At 43.7% G+C, this 16,899-nt stretch overlaps 1 protein-coding gene across 20 annotated transcripts in view; it reads left to right on the top strand.

Annotated features, from left to right (window-relative positions):
• The first annotated feature begins 3,058 nt into the window (after positions 1 to 3,058).
• The window catches only part of MICAL3 (microtubule associated monooxygenase, calponin and LIM domain containing 3), a 181,789-nt gene continuing 167,948 nt past the window's right edge, over positions 3,059 to 16,899 (top strand). For 9 of the 20 annotated variants that reach the window (XM_077935210.1, XM_077935203.1, XM_077935211.1 and 6 more), the window contains exon 1: positions 3,060 to 3,384. The gene's annotated coding sequence lies outside the window, so the exon portion shown is untranslated. Of the gene's footprint in view, positions 3,385 to 16,899 lie in introns of all 20 variants that reach the window. The other 11 variants (XM_077935218.1, XM_077935216.1, XM_077935214.1 and 8 more) reach the window with 5 other exon arrangements.

Genomic DNA, 16,899 nt, shown 5'->3' with positions numbered 1-16,899 from the left:
GTGGCAGTACAAAGCTTGCATCTCTCATTCAGTAATGCGAGCATCTGCTTTTGAAAGCATTATTAATTTTTTATTGGTCTCCCCCCGCCCCCCATATGTGATTTCCATCTTTTTTCTCCAGCGCTAGTCTTTTAAACAATCTGGCATTTCACAGCAGGGGGTCAAGAACTTGAAGGCTAACCCCCTTAATCCTGGGATTAATTACACAATTATGCAGCAGTCTAGTCACAAACGACTTAAACTGGAGTATAGTAGGAGTTAAGCTAATTTAGTACCACTCTGAGAAAGAATTGAAGCACTGGTCTATAAAGTACAATTGTACTTAAAGGCTGCTGGCGGCATCCTCTGGGTAATTGCTTTGTGTAAAGACTATAATATGCAGAATAGCTTGCCATGACTGTGTGGAAAATATCTGTACCCCTATGACCAATAGGAACTTCTGTTGGTGTCATTAGATTGCCCATGCAATGTAAACAAGTCATATGGCAAGACACTCTACTTACAACGGCTGTGACACAACAAGGGGAGATATGGCCACATGCAGGGTCCCCTCCTCGCCGTGGCTTCCATGTGGCAGTTCTAGAGTATAGACTTGCCATAGAAGGTGAGAGAGAGAAATAAGACACCTGTTTTAATTCCCACTCTGGGAAAACAAGATTTTAAATTTTATTTCTTGATTTCATTTTTAAACCACCCCTCATCAAGCTAGTGATCCTAGTACAGGATGCATCAAATACAAAATCAAACTAACAATACAACAAGTCCAGTAAAAACATTAAAAGCAGTGGGCACAAGTACTCCTCTTGCTTAATTCAAAAGTCAGTTTCCTAACACGCGAAAAATCCACACAATTAAAAAACTGGCTAAAGAGATAAAGTTTTAATTAGCACAAAAAGCCCTCCAGTGCTGTGTTCTAGATTTTCCTCTTTATCCCCTCCCCCCCCCCCCAATGTTCAATTTACTGTTCCTTTAGTCCAGCAGGCTTTCAGTTTTCTGAAGGGTTAAGAAACATTAAGTGGTGCATTTTAAAAAATTAACTTTAAGGTACAGGTTTATTTTTGGTTACAAATATTAACCAATGCTGTTGCATTGGATTCCAAAGGAGTCACAACTATAGCTCTGAAAGCTGTACCTCCACTTCAGCTAATTTCAGCCCCCCTCTCTCTTCTGTTTCTCTGTCTACCCTGACTAGCTAGAGAGCATGCCAGTTATGTAGTTACCAGGCTAAGTTCTGGTGTATAAAGCCCTATATAGCCTGGAATACTAGGATGCCTGAAACTTATAAAGAGGTCCATTCTACACAATGTAGGAATTGGGCCTTTAATGTTGTGGCACCTACTCTTGAGAATTGCTTCACCTTGAATATTAGACAAGGTGCCATCTCTGTTTCTGGCACCCGCCAGAACAAGCCTTTTAAGTTGAGATCTTTCCTGGTCTACATCTGTACTGTACTGCAATTGTTTCTAAGAATGCTTTAATTGTTTTGTCACTTGCTGTTTGCTGCCCTGGGTATTTTGGGAGGAAGTATAACTAACTAACCAACCAACCTTCCAAATGTGGCATTGCATACCACAGGATGTAGAGAAGTTCCCAACTATCAAGGCACGTTACTGTACTTTGGAAAAATCTCTAGTACAGTAGTCCTAATCAGTTCAGTTCCTCTCATAACACTACTATTTTAATGCTTTAGCTGTGTCAAGCACACATATTGGCAGCTGCCTGAGGCTGTCACCTCACCTTACCTCATGGGTTTGCCAGCTCTGTTAACTAGTGTACCATATCTGGGCTTTTCGCATGGAACTCTTCAGATTTGGGGGGGGGGGGGGGGGAGGGAAGGCATCTAACACAGAATGATCAACCCCTGCAAAACTACATTTCCCATAGTCCCTTGGAGAAAGAAAGCTGACTTCTTGGTTTATTTTTCCTGTAACATCTCTGTGGAAACGAGCTGCTTGCAAGTTACCACAGTAAGGCAGCAATGCTATGCTTCTTGAGGAGTAAACTTCTTTGGGATTTGCTTTTGAATGTGTGCACAGGATCGGGCCGCAAGAGGAACTAATGCACCAGCGTAAACGGGGGGGGGGGGGATGTAAGCGAGAGCGAGACGCTTCAGCTGTTTGTATATTGAGAAGTCTTTCAAAGCCGTGTTAGTCTGTAGCAGCAGTCAACAGGAGTCTTACGGCACATGAAAGACTGGCAGATTTATTGTAACGTAGGCTTTTGCGAATAACGCTTCATGTACAGTATCTAATTAAGCGGCTTCTAGTGCACGCAGGTTTATGGTAGAATAAAGCTGCAATCCCATTCACACTAAAACTTGATGGAACTCAAACCCAGGGAACTCGGGGCTTTGCTTTTGAATAGACCGGTATAGCATTGCACACTGGAAATACTCAGCTTTCGAAGTACTACAACATTCTCGTGTGTGTGTGTGTGTATATATATGTTTTGACCTCTAATTTCTAACGTCCCCCCCCCCCCCGAAGCGCAGTGGTTCAAGGGCAATGCGTATATTCGAAAATCCTTCCTTAAACTTTCAGCCGTTCCTGATACAAAGCGCCCAACGGCTCTCGCAAGCAGAGCCGTTGCCGGCGCAATAATCCCGAGCCCGCTTCCTACAGCCGCCGCCTCTCCTGCTCCCTCTTGTGCTTTTTTGGCTGGTGTTGCTGTACTGTATTGAAATGGCATTGCAAATTATTGGATAGCTGGAGGTCAAGGTTGCTCTCTTCCCACGTAAGAGGCTGTGACGTGAACAGGGCGTGTGCTGCTTTCTCTCTCTTTCTTTCTCCCTCTCCCCCCTTTTCTTTCCTCTCCTCCTTTCCTTGGGACTCCTCCAGACACCTGAACCGCCCTCCGCCGTTAGCCTCTGCCGCTTTAAATGCATTGCGCCGTGGCCCTGCTGCAGTCCCTTGAGCGGCTTCCTATTGGCCGCTTTGCTTCGCGTCTCCGCGCGGCGGCCAACCGCCGCCTTTGCTTTTTGTATCACAATTCGGACCGCACCACCGCCTCTCCCGGCGGAGGGGTGTGCGAGCGGACGCGACCAACCCCGGGACGCCGCTCCCTGTCCCCATTGGCCGCCGTTGGCTAATTCCCGCTCCATAAACCTCGGAGCGGAGCGGCGCGCGTGCTTCTTTAAGAAGCGGGGAGGACGAGCTGGCCCCGTCCGCGTCCCTCGTGCCCAGCAGCAGCGGGCAACGGCTGCCAAGGTGTGTGCGAGCCTGTCGCTGTTCCTTCCCTCGCTTGCCCGGCGAGGAGAGAGCCTGGAGCGCGTGCAACGCGGAGCGCAGCCGGTCGGAGACCAGAAGCCCCAGGGAACCGGGCGACGGTGCAGCGGGCTGCGCGAACTTCTTCCTCCCCCAGCAAGCGGGCACCGGTCATGAGCAAGTACGGGAGGCTGCAATGCACCGGCCGGAGGGAAGGAGGGGGGCTAGATCGTTTTCCCGCGGCTGGATTCCAGCTCTAGGGTTGAGGATCGGGGGTGGCGGAATAGTGGGGAGGGGTCTCTGCCGGGCTGCCTGTCGCTTTTTCTGCACCGAAGTCCCAGGAATCGAGGGCTTTAGTGGGGTGGCCTGTTCCTCCATTGTTGGGGAAGGTGATGCCTTTGGGAAGGGTGTTTTCTGCATGAAGGTTTCTGGTCCTGCTGGCTGCAGAAGAGCGTGGTTGCCGCTCTTTTTTTTAAGGGAGGGTACGCGGAGACGGTTTATTGGGGTTCCTTTTTTACAAAAGAAAGAAATGGGAGCCAGGAATCCTCTTCTCCCCACAACCTTAGATATTAGCAGGAGGAGCGCCCTCCTCGGTTCTGCTCAGAGCAGAGAGCTTCCCTGCTGTGATGTGTGTTGCTGCGGGTAAAGTGGGGGGGGGGGGGAAGGAGTGGGTTTTTAGGACGTTCATTCTCTATTATGAAAACATTCCTCCGCTCTCTGCATTAATTAATGCAAAACAACCCACCCGCAGTCTTTTGGGATTCCCTACGTATGCGATCAATAAAAGTGGACCGGAAACCTCTGCTTCACACGCAGAGTATCGGAGACAAGCCAATCCTTTCCGTAGCGTCGTGATAGTATTGCGTATCACTGGTAGCTGGCAGATAAGGGGTAACAGATCCGCATTAACACCGCGGCAAAACATGTGTCTGATTGCCCTGCCTAAAGCACAACGGCAAAGTCGAAGCCCTGATCTAGGCACGTCTCCAAGGGTGCCCTGTGTTTGAGGATTGTGTGGGATAAGATGCATATGCAGAAATTCTCAGCCTTTAGTGCCTGACTGCTTTCCATATACTGTACTGGCATTCACCAGCATGGGAAGGGCTCTGATGTACTTAGTAAGGAGTGTTGGATTTCTAAAATGAGCCAGCTTTAAGCTTGCCAGATTGTTGCACTTCTTCTCTGCAAAAGCTCTAAATCTGGGTTTTGCAAAGGCTGGTTATGGGATACGCTGCCTGTCTTCAAAGGCGGTTTCAATCTCTGTTACTTACTATACATTCTTTGTGGATGAACCTTGGGGTCGGGTGCAGCAGAAGTTTCCTGGGCAATGAACTCTTCTGGAAACTGAACCCTAATATTTGGCTGTCCAGGCTTGGAGGGACAGGATTAGGCCATTTAGTGGTCTCAAGGGCAGATTGGTCTTGAAAGAAATCCTGTTCAAGTGAGCTCTTTGTCTGAGAGATTTGACAGAGGTGCAGAGTTTTGAAACAGGGCTCTGTGTTATTGGTGAAGAACTTCGTCTGGTACCAAGGGGATGTTATTCAGCAAGAGCAACCCTTTGTTATTTTATCTGTGCAAAATGTGCAAACATTTCTAAAGTCCCAAAGGCTGCAGAAAACCCTTGTTGGTTACTTGTGTGGATAATGCCAAGGTGTACAGTATTTGAATGGGAGAAAATAATCACTTGTAGACCATATATCATTCACAGCATAGAGAAAGATGTGTTTGGGGAAGATTAATCTCCCCCCCTCCCCTTTTGAGGAAAAGTTCTATGTGTGCCCTTTACTTGGGAGCACAGCAAGTCAGAGAAGAAGGGAAGCAGATTTTTAGAACTGGAAAGAGGTAGCAGGCAAGCTTTTTGTAACTTCTTGTAGGTGAATTTATTTTTGCATGGCTGCTTCGTGGGGTTGTATTGTTTCAAATGAAGTAAGGATTTATAAGGAATGACATTTGTTGAATTTGTAAACAATAAAACTTCCCTTATCTGGTGTATGCCCCCCTTCCCCAATTGTTGAGTGTACTGTGTTCCACTGTTTACTCCAGACAGTTTTATATTGCACAGAAACAGTTTTTTTCCTGAGAAATTTGTGGGACTAGGCATGCATGTGTCCACATGCTATATTTCAAACAGTTAATATTTGGAAGATAATCTTATTTGCCTTGCATATCTTGTTTTGATGTGTTTACAGGAGGTACCTTACGATGCCCTTCATTCTGGGCAGAGAACAATGCAACCAGTTATGATTGATTGCCTTTTTGCAGAGTCTAATGTGATAGCTATACATTAACTATGGGAGAGACAGAAGGGACAGATCTTTGCCAATTCTATTGTGTGGGAAACTACAAAGAGATATTAGTACTGAAAGCAGTGAATTATGCCAAATACCTACTTAAATCCTGGAGTGTGCCAGTTGAATTTTCAAGCACTGTCTTGTTTCGGAACTGCTACATCTAGGGGTTTTATGGTTAAAATTCAGATTGGGAGGGCTAAGTTTTTCTCTCTCTCTCTGTGGAATTTGAGATTCTGAGATCTCCATACTATGAGGGTTGTCAATTAGTGTGTTCTAGTTGGGATTGACTGTTTCTAGATGTGATTCGGTTATGTATGGAAAAATGCAGTTTTACAAAGGTGCCTATCCCTAACTCCATAATGTATAGCTAGATTTACCAGGTGCTCTGTAATCTCAGAAACGGCTTTAGGCTCCTGCTGCACTCTTATGAATGAAAGGGAGCAACCTGAGGGAATTCAGGAAGCCTGGTAGAAGCACTGGGTGGTATTCAACTAAGTTTTACTCAGGGTAGACGTCTTGAAATTATTGAACTGAATTTAGGCTTCTTCATTAATTTCAGTGCATCTACACTGAGCAAAACTTGGTGAAATAGCAACCATTGTTCTTTGTGTACCCTGTGCTTTCCTCACCATACAGTCTTTACTCAGTGAAGACATCTGAAAATGCTCTCCATTCTGAGTGACCTTGAGACAGTCACTATCTCTCAGTGTAAACTACCTCACAGGGTTGTTGAGTGAATTTGTTGACTGCAAGACCAAACCATTTATGCTTTGTTGAGGGCAAGATGAAAAATGTAGTTAAGTGCACCTGTTACATATATATGGGCCCATTCACACGTGTAATATTACCATGCTGGTGGGCTATTAATAAGTGGCATTCTAAAATTAATACATTCATGGGCCAGTGTGTACAGTAAGTGTGTGCATGCAGAAAATTTACACAGGTCAGGGCTTTCACCTTCGCTTGCAACCATGGAGGTCCATGGAAATTTTTTCGGCATGGAGGAGTAAACCACTGAAATGGGGGAGCAGATGGATTTCTTTTTTAAAAAATGAGGAGAAGAATGTCTGCTATACATGTTGTCACTTATCTCAGGTTTCACAAATGCTAGAAAGAAAAGTTGGGAGTTATGGTTCATCTGGGGTGGATCTGCCTCTTTGCCCGCCCCCCGTTTTATATTGGGGCCAACTCTTATGCACTGAATATAAAACAGGAGTGAGTGTTTAGGATTTGTCAAATAGAAGCAACTGATTTTATGGGCATAACTATATCTTTCATGGTCTTTTGGAAGTCATACTACCAGATCTCATAGAGGGCATGTTTACTGTTAAATAGAACACCTTTCTGCATAGGGATCCCAACCCTGGGAAGGCTCAGTGCTTTCTCATTTCTGTCAGTAACATTTGTCATCTATTGTGGTTGTATTTGTATTTTAAATTGTTGCAACCTGTCCTGACACCTTAGGGTGAAAGGCACGTAATAAATTAAATTAAATTAATGGTGATAATAATAATAATAATATGTTGAAGACATCATTCCTCCTTCCTGGACTTGTAGCTGCCAGCTGCGATGAAGGCTGTGAAGCAGGGATGGTGATGGAAAGGAAGCAGTAATTTATTTTAATTACTTTTGTTTCCTGCTCTTTCTCCAGTGGCATTTTAGCCTCCTGGCATCCCTGAAAGTGAGGTTAGGAAGAGAGTTTTTTCATCCAGTGGTACCTTTTACATCTGAGCAGGGATATTTGAATCCAGGATTCTCATATCCAGGTCAGCACCTAGCCACAGTACAACATGGTGATTTTGTGGCTGCTTTCGTTTCCTCCCACAAGTGTGGGCTCACACTGTTAAATGCTTTTCTATATGAAAACATTCTTTATGTACAGAAAAGTAGCAGGCTGGGAAGAGGGGTACCTTCTTCCTCACATGCTACTTGTCTATATGCAGGGGATGTTCAGTCACTTGTGGTGTGAAGTGATAAAATCCAGAAAATCGGGTCCTCCTTTAAAGAGGGCACGTATTGCGGTGAGACCTGGAAAACCGACACCCTGTGTTGTGGGTGGGTATGATTGGTCAGCCACAACACCCGTTTGGTAGGTCCCTCAAAGCTGGGTGCAATCTGGCCAATGGGACGCAGTCCAAATGGTTCGAGGGACCTATTTCTACCCATGCACGAGACCCAGAGCTTCCTCTTCCGGCGCGTGCATTCGGAACACCCGCCCACCTCTCCCTACTTTCAGGGCTTTGCGCTTGACCTTGCTATGCCATTGTGTGCTGTCTGTCATTGGGACAGGGGCACGGCAGGAATTTTCCCCACTTGCCTGACTGGCTGTTGCCATTTGGGTTTTGCCTGCCGCGTAGCAAATCGTCACAACTTGTAAGGTTGCGGATAGGCTCTGGTTCAGGTGATAGGGATGGGAGAACACTCTCGCCATTCCTATTTGAAGGGTATTCCATTAAAGGAATCCAGGGACTTGATGGTTTGGTCAACCCCTAAGAGGAGATTGTGCCTGTGCCTGAGTTGAGGGGGACATTTGGGTGGCGGAGTTAGCCCGTTCCTGGCTTTCCACTTATCCAGGTGTTCACCCTAGGCTGACCTATGCTGGAACCCTGAGCCAGCGCTACTTGCATGGCAGGGAGCTAGTCGAACAGAGCCTATGCAACCAGTCACTTTCTGTAATCAATAAAGTTGTGGCCTAAATTCTGCCAAAAACCAAAACCAAAATTTGAGTCAAGTGTGAATTTATTTAGGGGGGGGGGAGGTTTCTGGGTCTGAACATGCAATAGGTTTAACCACCTGCTGATTATAAGAACTAGGCCCAAAGCGACAGCTTGAGGTAGCCAGAACAGTTTCCTTTGTAAAAGAACAGCTGTTAGGTCTAGCAGGTTGCAGCCTACTGGATTTCCTTTCCATTTGAGATATGCCTAGCAAGAATCTTGGGAGGTTGCTATTAATAGATTGCAGGGGGAGTTGTTCTGCTGCACAACACCTGTAGGGGACATTGATTCTGCAGTCTGTCTTTCCGGGCAGGAGCACATTTAAAGGGTGTTTGAAGGATGGAGGGTTAAACCCCGTTCTTAACATGCAGGGGGAAGGGGTCTTGTTCACTTACAGCCCAACCCTTTGCATGTTTTCTCCAGAAGGAAATCCCACCATGTTCAATTATGCTTGCTTCCAAGTACAGTGGTACCTCTGGATGCAAACGGGATCTGTTCCGGAGCCCCGTTCGCATCCTGAAGTGAACGCAACCCATGTCTGCGCATGCGTGGGCCAAGATTTGCTGCTTCCGCGCATGTGCATGACATCATTTTGAGCATCTGTGCATGCGTGAGCGGTGAAACCCGGAAGTAACACACTCCGTTACTTCTGGGTTGCTGCAGAGTGCAACCCGAAAGCGCTCAACCTGAAGCACATTCAACCCGAGGTATGACTGTACTGTACATAGAATTGGAACTCATGCTTCCCTTGCCGGCACACTCTTCTTTTTTAAAACCCATATTACAGATACACTTAATTGTTGTGGTTGCAAGCTGCAGCAAGCAGGCAAGTGTCTGGTTATATGGACGTCATAAAAGTAATTTCAGACTTTCCATTGTAAAATCTGGGCATAGAATAGCTAGAGGGTGAAGATGTCATTAGTAAATACGTACTTTTACCTAGGCACACATGCGTTTTGTGTTAATTATGTTAATCCTCTCAATCTGTTCTTCAGGATTTTAATCAGGTAGGTCCTGGCTCCTAGGTCTTAGCCAAAGTGTTTAGTGTGAACTTGTGCACAGGTATCTGAGCATAGCTTCTGGGCATGTAGCTTTAATTTTAAACATTATCCACCTCCAGTGTATCAGTTCTCTTACTCTTCTGATGAAGGTTGCAACTCTTAGCTCATTCAATTAATTGATGGCATCTTACCATGAATATGGAACAATTTTCTCCCGTTTCCCTGCCCTATGGGACTATAAAATGAGTTTATCTAACCCAAGGATAATAAACTCTGCTCCTATTTCCCGAGGTTTATTGATAATATATAAAGACCTGTAGCTAGTTATTTGACAAGTTATTGCTAGTCGGTAAGTGATCTGTTTACTATTATATTTATTAAGAAAATATATATCCCTCCCACCCTTCCAAAGGATTTGCATTGCTCAGGGTGGCTTATAACGGTAACACCAAAAATGGTACAAGGCAGGCATAGGCAAACTTGGCCCTCCAGATGTTTTGGGACTACATCTCCCATCATCCCTAGCTAACAGGACCAATGGTCAGGGATGATGGGAGTTGTAGTCCCAAAACATCTGGAGATTACCAGAAAAAGTGAAAACAGGGGTAGATGGATTTCATGAGGTAGGTCAGGTGTTCTATAAAATAAATATAAGATGTTCTATAATCTGGCCACAGAGGAGGCCTTTTCTCACAGCTTCCCACTTCTGCCTCTACCTGTGTTCAAATGTCTATTTAGACTGTTCTCTTTCCTAGTTTTTCTCCCCATTCCTCCAGTTTTCTTAGCTAATCCTCTGCTGCTTCCCTCTCCTTTCCTAGACATTTCTGTCAGTTGTGCCTCTCTCTAGAACAGGGATGGAGAACTTGTGGCCCTGCTGATGTTGTTGGACTCCAACTCCTAGAAGCCCCAGCCATCATGGCCAGGGATGATGGGAGTTGTAGTCCAGCAACATATGATCTCCATCCCTACTGTAGAAAAAAATGACTCCTCTACCTGCCCACCCCTTCTTCTGTGACAGTTGGGCAGCTCCGTCAAAAACTCTGGGGCTTCTACATAGATTTTTGTCATAGACACGGTCAATGTTGTTTATCTGCGGTAGTGATTACAGAACTATGCGTTGGAAAGAAGCCACTGACTTCACTAACACAAGAATGCTGCTGATTATGGTTTAGGTAACATGGCAGATGTAACCACTGTCTGGAACGAAATTTGTGAACAAGTCCTGAACATGTTAAGACTTCTGAATCGTTACTCAATTAGAAAAGCAAGTGAGAAGAAGGTATCTGACACAGACTTAAGGTTAATCACCAGCCAACCACCGTTCTTCTTAAGAAAAGAAGGTTGTTGAATCTCTATAAATTTTTTCAGCTTCCAAGCTAATCTCGACACTAAAATGGTGAACATCTGGAGACTTAGCTTTATATTAGCTGGCTTTGTTAGTCTTAAACATGAAAATCAATGCTTTGACTCGCTGTTGGCTCCTTTTGCCTTTTCACCTACTTTTGCATAGCTGCTAAGAGTTGCAAAATGTCAACACACACACTCGTTACAAACCTCTCCCTTAGGGTTCAAAATGTAAGGTTAAAATAGTAGACACTGTGGGGTCTTACATAATCAAGACACTTGTTTTCAAAAGCTAAATGTGGAACAGAATAGGAGTTGGCAGAGTCTCCTTCAAACAGTATATAAATCAGCCGGGTTCAGTGATGGATCTAAAGGGTTCTTCTTCGTACTTCAAAGTAAGTTTGTGCAAAATGACACTGCTTCAGGAGTGCAGATTCAATCCTCGTGCTAATATTTCTGTGTTGGTTTTGAAGATGCATAGACATTGAAATATATTTACTTTCTCTTAAGATAGTAACTAATGTAACTAGGTACAATAGGATCACCTTATTTGGATATTTTGGGCCAAGTTCGGTTGAATGCATGAGGTCAGGAAGTGCTTACAAAACCTTTTCTTGATCAGGTCCCTGTGTCCTTACACTCCTCTCATAACAAGCAACTGTAGGAGCAGAAATATCCACCGTATTATGTAAGATTTGTTTGTCATAACACACTTGACTCATTGTTTTGGAGAATTTATGGCCATAGTGGTGTCATTCTAATAGGTTTTGGCGATTGTTTGTAAACACTGCAAAAAAAAAGAGCTAAATTAATTGTATGGATTAATCACATTTGTTAGGCAGTTCTGACAAATGCTTTATGCTTTGGACTTGTTTATGGAGAGTGAATATTGTCAGGAAAAAGGTTACACAGAATTTATTTTTGAATTAGGGTTTGCTTTCAAGCTTACTTGTAAATGCCAGCTTTTCACTTCCTTCTTAATGTGGGTCTATAATTTTAGGTGATGTGCATCTTGGCATAACTCAATGAATTCAGCAGGACTTTTATCCTTGCTTTATGTGGCTTTCAAATATTCTACTGTATGGATAATCTGGAAAACATTAATGTTTAGTACAGTATATGAGTATTCTTTAGGCTGCACTTGGAAATTATATTTTACACTCATCTGCCACACCATCTGCCTACAATTTTCTTGGCTAATATAGGACACTGGAACTGTAGAAGAAAATTTTATTGTTGACCAGAGGTATGCCAGGTAGACACCCTGAATATCTGCATAGATTTCAAGCTTCCTTTAAGAAAGGAGAGTGTTTCTTGACTTCTGCTCTGTATAGAGATAAGCTCAGCAGAAGAAGAAAAGCACGAAACCTGCAATTAGGTTGAACATTGGGTCTTCTTAGCCTTGTGGGCAGTAGTGAGCCTATCAAAATACAGGCTTATGTTGATTTGGGAGATCTTCTAGAAGTACAGCAGAAATAAGCAATGAAGATACTCATTAAGATTCAGAGCTGCAAAAACAAGTGATGGAGTATATGTCAGTGGGTGCTTCACTGCTATCTTCTTTCTTCTTCTACAACTGTTTATGCAAAAGTGTCTGAACATGAAAGCGTGAGGAAGGACCCTGGGGATTCTGCTTGCAGCAAGGTCTGTGTCACTAATGAGTTTAGGATTTACATGAAAAATATTTTCTCTTTCCCTTCCAGTTGCTGCTAAGGGCAATCTGTAAATGCATGTGTTAGACCTTCCCCACTTACACAATATAGACTTCTGTATATAAAAATGATCAGATTTATATTTTGCCTTTTTCTTTTCTGCCATTCCACCTTTAAAAACTGTTTTGTTCTTCCTACGGCAAACCAGTTCAGAGAGACATCTAATGTTGAAAAGTCTATTAAAATAACCACATTGACTTAAGCAAATTGCCTTTCCAGGTGGAAATGTCTTGCCTGTGGAAGACCCTCTGGCTTTGATTTTGATGGGACTCCAGGGGAGAGGGAGTTGGTGGGGAGCAGCGGTTAGTGGGCTCAACTTGGAAGCTGCTTGGGGTGAGGAAGAGAAATGTGGAACCTAAGCTGAGCCAAAGTCAAAATCTCTGTACAGAACCCAAATGAACTGTCACCAACTCAACAGCTTGATGATTGCTTTGTTCTTTAAAAGCTGTTCTTTCGTACCTCGGCATGTGAAAATTAATGGCAACTGCGTACCGATTTTATTTAAGGTGATTGACAATGAACTGAATTGATTTCTAACTCTTCCAGCCCTACATGGAAATGCTGGGGATTGAAACTTGGGACTTTCTCCATGCAAAGCAGATGCTGTACCAGTGAACTACTGCCCCTCCTTGATTCAGTGGGATTTACTCCTGTGTAACTATAGGATTGCAATCTGAGACAAGTTGCCCGTAAAATACATTGGTAGGGAAAATTAGAATGTTTTGTGGTGGGGTTTTTTCTCATAATAGCATCCTCAATTGTTTTTTTAAGTGCAAATTCACCCTGTTTATCTGCTGAATATGAATGCTCTGGTTTCTATTTCTGAAGACGGATCCATAGCTCAGTCAGTAGAGCACGAGACTCTTAACCTCAGGGTTGTGGGTTCAAGCCACACATTGCAGGGGGTTGGACTAGATGACCCTCGTGGTCCCTTCCAACTCTACAATTCTATGGTTCTATGATTAAAAAGGCATGAAGTTTAACCGAAGCAGTTCAGAACTCCAGGTTTAGAGCAGGGAGTGTGCTTATTTCTGAGAATGCACCAGTCTTCTCTCATCCAGTAAGAGATCCCACCTGGTTCTCGGTGTCAAAATCTTGGGACTGATGAGGACAGCAACCCTTCAATTTCTTCATTAGCTGTAGAGGGATCTCTATGGGGAGATACTACTTGAAATGAGTGATAGTTGACAGGTAGCCTATACCCCAGAGTTCTGCTTACTAATGGGAAAGTGAGAGGTGAGGAGGTGACTGTCCGAGAACAAGGAGGTTTGGAGCTTCAAAGATTTAAAATAAAAGTGGCAGAATTTGCCTGAGGGTGACTTTCGTGCAGCACAGAGGATGAGTTAGCACTGTATTCAAATTCACTTAACACAAATGAGCTAGCTTTTTCTGTGCGCTTGTATATTTTAAGTCCACAAAAGTTACTAACATGCAATGTTTTTACTAGCCTAAGAGATTAGCAGCCTGTGTTTTCTTGCTAGCCATGAGAAAGGGAAGACTTGGCAGTCTAGTTAAAACCCTGGGTTGTATCCTGTGAAGCCATCTTGTCTGCACAAGGACTTTGCTTGTGTAATGGAACTTCCTTTCAATCCCCAAGCTTCTGAGGCAGATTTGGGGAGTGCAGGAGGGAGGGGAAGGCTCTGTTGCACTTGTACGAATAAACAACTTCATTGGGAACAACCCTTTTGTCTTCTATCAAACGGGATGACAGAGAAGGAATAGCTGAATGATAGTTTTTCCTCTCTCCAAAGACAGCACGTAAACCAGGAGAACTGCCTGAGGAGGAATGGACAAATCTGTCCCTTCTATGCCAGTGTGCTAGCCTACACAGATTCCCTTGTTTTTTATGGCTTGTAGGCTGGTTGTGAGATATATTCAGGAGAAGGCTAAGGGGTAAAGCTTACAGAAATCTGGAGTCCCTAAGACTCCATGGTGCCTTATATGCCTCCTTCCAGCAACTCCTGCAGCCAAACTGGTGCCAAACGTATTGCTCTGCTTTCCTTTGGACCACGTCAGTGAAGCTGAGGGAGGGGTCTTGTCATCTGGGCAGCACAGGACCTCCATACACACTGCCCAAGCTTGCACCCCAGGGAGGTCACTTTGGTGCTGCTAACACAGCTCTTTGACTTCACCTTCGGAGGCGCACTCCATTGTTTGCTGAGACAGACGGATGCCAACAACAACCAGCCTAGTTGCTAAATACAAGGCTGCGTTATTACCTTCTAATCATTTGTGTTAAGCTCACAGCTGAAGTCACTATAAAAGAGTGGGTTTTCTCCAGTGCCTTCAGTGCATGCCTGTGGCTGCAAACTTACACACACTTGCTTGGGAAATAATCCCTCTGAAACCAGTGGGACTTGGTTCTGACTGTAAGCATGCGTAAGATTAGGTTGAATGTGTGGGAAAGGGTTTCTGATCTTTGTGAGTGATTGAATGTCTGGAACTGACTGCTAGCTTGTTTAGATAGCATTCATGCAGTGTTTAATGATATGGTCATCATGGGTATAATATCAGAAGAACAGAAAGTCCCCATGATGTAAAACCTTTTAGTATCCCAGTACAGCCAATAGGCAATCTGTGTGTATTGCAGGTCACAGATACAAAGTACAAAATTTGGTATCCTGAGAATGTATATATATTAAAAAGAAAGCAGTTTGCTTATGATTTCAGTGGCAGAATGTGGGCAGTTCTAGCTGAAATCCCTAAAGCAGGTTGGTATCTAGGAATTAAAAATATTTTCCCAGCACTGTCTGGGAGAGGCTCCTTTGACTTTGCTTAGCACAATGGCGAATCTATACAGATTTATTAGAGACTCCATGTGAATGAGCAATAGGATCACTCTCTGCCTTAGAATAAATGTGCATTTCCTTCCAGGTGAATGGCATGAAGTGAATTCTAATTGAATTCACTAGTATATTTCCTGAAGTGGGTTTAACCTGGATTAACCAAAATAGCTAGTCTGTTGTACTGTATGACTAGGAGACGAGTTCTGTTTGCTTTGAAATGCTGTTCTCAGCTGTAATCTGCATGGACAGTGTCATCCAAGGCCTTTGTTCTGTGTGGGAGGGTTATTCTGGCAAAATGTGTCATCTTGTGGGAGATGGTTCAGCCCCAAAGGGGATGACTTTGGATTGTGTTAGGTAGGGAATTATGAGGAAATTGGATCCCCCCTTTTTATGCTGTTGATGCCCTGTGTGTAGATAGAACAGCCTTCTCAAAAGAGCTTCTCTTCCTGACTTTTGCTGCTTCAGCTCTGCATAGCTCTCTCCTTACAGTAACAATCTTTGTTACTCATTTTTTTGGCTATTGAATTTCATCACCCACACATTTTAAATGTGTTAAAAGATATTTATAGTGAAGTCGCTCAACAATATAGTAGAAAAGTTGTTGCAGTGGAATGCAGGCTGTGGCTTTCCGAACAGAAACAAGGAACCAGTAGCATCCAGAAGGTCAGTTCTGATTATTTTGCCTTTAAATCTCTGGAAGGGAAAAAGTTCAATTCAACTCACCCACCTGCCCATTGAATGGGAGGGAAGGAAATAAAGTAAGAAGGTGGGAGACAGGGATTTTTGTTGTTGAGGTTGGGCTGCTTTGTGAATGACCTTCACAATTTGGATAAACATTCTCCTTACTGGTGTGTGCAGGAATTTGTTGTGTTATATTGAAAAAACTTTTACTGGTTTGTTTAATTGGAGTTTCACAATAGAAACACTTCGTTTTTTTATTTTCATTTGAGGTGGTTTATTTTACAGTATTCATTTTATTATTAATCTTTAAATCTAAGCTTCCTTGAGTATCATTTGATAGGGTTGAAGGATACCAGTTTTTTAAATCACAAATGCTAATTTTTCTTGCGCATAGGAGGACCAAAGTTTCTGTACTTCAAAAGTTCTCCACACCTGTAGTATGAATAAAGTAGATGTGTTTACATCCTGGATACAAAATTTATGGTTTGGCAGCATTTAGCATTTGTAAGGGGGTGTTGAGGACTGAGGTGACAGGGGGTGGAACTTTGGGTTTGGAAGTTTTTAAGGTGGTGCTATGTGAGAGCAGGAACTGTATGCAGAATGACAGTTTTACAAACCAATTAGAAGCATACCGGTACAGTGGTGCCTCGCAAGACGAAATTAATTCGTTCCGCGAGTTTTGTCGTCTTGCGATTTTTTCCGTCTTGCGAAGCACGTGTCGGGAAAGTTTTGGAAAAGCTTCAAAAATCACCAAAGTCTTTAAAAACCTCAAAAAAGGCTACCACACCGTGTTCTATGAGTTGCTCCTCAAAGTCAAGTCGCAACTGTATTAACGGTGTTAAGAAAAAGGAAACAAACTTGCAAGACGTTTCCGTCTTGCAAAGCAAGCCCATAGGGAAAATCGTCTTGCGAAGCAGCTCAAAAAACAAAAAACCCTTTCGTCTTGCGAGTTTTTTGTCTTGCGAGGCATTTGTCTTGTGAGGTACCACTGTAATTCATATTCCTCTGCCCTCTCCCCCGCCCCCATTGCTGACCACTGAGCAAAACCTTTCTGTAATCATTTGGACTCCCCCCCCCCCATATATAAATTATGAGGTTCAACAACCTGTGTGGCTTTTTAAATCTGATATTCCTGGAGCAGAAGTAAAAGCAGGGAAACAGGGAAAA

The sequence above is a fragment of the Podarcis muralis genome, chromosome 10, assembly GCF_964188315.1.
Source record: "Podarcis muralis chromosome 10, rPodMur119.hap1.1, whole genome shotgun sequence".
Lineage (NCBI taxonomy): Eukaryota > Metazoa > Chordata > Lepidosauria > Squamata > Lacertidae > Podarcis > Podarcis muralis.
This window is presented reverse-complemented; position numbering and strand designations above follow the sequence as displayed.